This window comes from Myotis davidii, unplaced genomic scaffold (genome assembly GCF_000327345.1).
Source record: "Myotis davidii unplaced genomic scaffold, ASM32734v1 scaffold478, whole genome shotgun sequence".
NCBI classification, from domain to species: domain Eukaryota; kingdom Metazoa; phylum Chordata; class Mammalia; order Chiroptera; family Vespertilionidae; genus Myotis; species Myotis davidii.
The window spans coordinates 1,892,192-1,892,852 of record NW_006289570.1 but is presented as its reverse complement, the minus strand read 5'-3'; positions in this window follow the sequence as shown (position 1 = coordinate 1,892,852).

The window sequence follows — 661 nt, the reverse complement described above, 5'->3', positions numbered from 1 at the left end:
GTCCTAGCCAGTATCCTCCCTGACAAAGCTTTCCTGAGCCTAATGTCTTTTTGCATCTAAGATAACAACGTACCTGTGGAATGTCAGGGTAACTGGTAACTTCCCTTTTCCGGGCCCCGCGGAGCACACATTCCCTCGGTTATTGTAAGCGTGTTAACTGTTGCCTGCTGGCTATCCTATACCCACCTGTGTAAAGGAACCACGTGTCTCTTTACTTTTGATCCAATCCCAGCGGTCGCCCCCTTTGCTTTCTCCCGCCTCCCTGATCTATCCCCAATGGATTTCATGTGACCCACTTATGTCTCCTCCTTTGATTGTAATGCATAAAACAAGGTGCAAAACTGCCCTCTCCACCATTGTCGACAGATTGGCTCAGATAAACTCACAAAAATTCTTTACAGATTTGAATGTGGTTTTGGGTCCCCCCCCCCCGCACCCCCTCTGTTAACAAAAGACAGAAAAAGGAAAGGAAAACTGAGAAAGAAAAAAAAAAGCAGAATTGAAACGGAAAAAGATGAGCAGGAGAGAGGATTGTGCTAGATCCACAGAGCAGGGGCTACACTATTTGTTGACATAAAGAGAAAGAAAAGGAAGATCTTAGAGAATGGGGCGGTGTGCAAAGGAGAGTTGGGAAACTGGAGCAGAGACAGGAAGCAGGGCG